This window comes from Morus notabilis, unplaced genomic scaffold (genome assembly GCF_000414095.1).
Source record: "Morus notabilis unplaced genomic scaffold, ASM41409v2 Scaffold384, whole genome shotgun sequence".
Classification (NCBI taxonomy): Eukaryota; Viridiplantae; Streptophyta; class Magnoliopsida; order Rosales; family Moraceae; genus Morus; species Morus notabilis.
In genome coordinates this window covers 54,102-56,140 of record NW_010387635.1, presented here as the reverse complement: position 1 = coordinate 56,140, position 2,039 = coordinate 54,102, and positions in this window count along the sequence as shown.

Sequence of the window (2,039 nt, the reverse complement as noted above, 5' to 3'; positions counted from 1 at the left end):
AAGTTTCATGAAGTAAATTTTTGTACTATTGCTACCATGCGCATTTGCGATGCGCAACACAAAGAGTTTTTATACGTAGTACACTAATTTATCTTAGTCATTTTAATTTCTAGATAGTTTTATTTCATGTTTCGTACTTTTATTTGGTTTAAATGTTGTTTTGATGGGATATTTATCAGTAATTTCATGTTTGTTTTGAATAATCTTTTTCATTCTTTTATGGATGATACTTTTGTTAGTCAATGAATATTTCAGTTTTTTTGAATATTTCGATTCTTATAGCATTCGTTATGCTTCTTAGATCTACATCCTTTCTGCATGTTTTTATATATTATCTGATGGGTTTTCTTTTTATTTGAGAAATATATTATGTGATGGTTGAGATCTATTGATAGATCTATTGCAATATATATGTTGCAATATATTATCTGATGGGTTTTCAATGATGTGTTATTCTGAGTATTTTTCATTTCAAAAATAAATAACTGCATTTTTTTTTTGTAAAACATAAAGTTTTTTTTTATTATTATTATTAACAAAGACAAGACAAAATTTGTCTCCGAAGATGGTTGAATTCTAGGGTTTTGTCTGGATTGGTACTATTCTGAATCTTGATTATGTTAGTTGATTATCTTGATTGGTACTTTTTCCAACAATCTACGAATATTTGTTCTATCCCCGTTTATTCCTTCACCTATCTATCACTGATAAAATTTTTATGTGCTTTTTGCAAAAAGTTGAGATCTTGTTGATCATCGCCACTTGCAATCTCTCTCTGAGATCTTGTTGATCATCGCCACTTGCAATCTCTCTCTCTCTCTCTCTCTCTCTCTCTCTCTCTCTCTTCGAAAGAGCTAGAAATCTTGCAGCTTCAGTTAATTTGTACACTTTTTCTTTTGTACAAAATTGCTTTTTTACTGATATAAATTTGAATTGGCACTCTCCTATAAAATCGATAAAAAATTCTTCTACTTTCACTGGCATTTAACATTGTGATCGTTTTCTTGATCAAGATTAGGTAACGTAAGTTGTTTGAAACGTTAAGCAGTACTTTTTTTTTTTAATAATTTCGCTCGCTATGTATACATATATCTTCATAATTCTGTCCAGTTTAACTCATATCTGCACAATATGTGAATGATTGAGGGCTTGTTCATATAGCAATTATATGTATGTAAAATATTTTATCTTTTGATAAAATAAACTAGGATGTTTATGTGGTATACACACACATTTTGGTTGGAATTATCTCCCCCATTTGTTTTTCGTCCTCCCTTTTTGCTTCTGCTTACTTTTCTTTTCTTATTTGTCTTTTTTGTTTTTTCCCTGCATATATTATATGTTTTTTAAATCTAATTCATTAATTTTCTCTTCAAAAGAAGTTTGTATACCATTGATATATATATATATATTGTAAAAATATATAGTACCAATTCATCTTAATCTGTTGTCTATTTAATTTTATTATATCTCAGTACGTACTTTCATTTGGTTTAAATGTTGTAATATTGAGTGATTATCTGTTTTTTGTTTGTTTTGATTAATGTTTGTCATTCTGGTTTAGTGGTACTTTTGTTGGTCATGGTTATATCTGTTTTTGAATATTTCGATCCTCATAGCTAGCCTTCATTATGTTTCTCTGATCTATATATCCTTTCTGCATATTTTTATACATTATAATCTGATGTAGGTTGATATATATAGATCATTTGCAAATATGTACACACATATGTGTGTGTATTTAGAATAGTCTATCTATTAAATTATGTCTTATATGTTTTACATTTCAAAATAAGTTCTGTACTTAATTGTTTTTTCTTTGTAAAATATATACTTTTATTAACAAAGACAAATCAGAATATTGGTCTCCGAAAGCTATGGTTGGACTTGGATTCTAGGGCTTTGTCTTCACTTGGTATTGCTGTTAGTTTCATTTATTTTCATTTGTATGTATTGTTTGCTCTCGTACGTTTTCTTGATCAAGATTATGTAAGTTGTTTGAAATAGTTAAAGTGGCACTTTTGTTGTAATATATATAT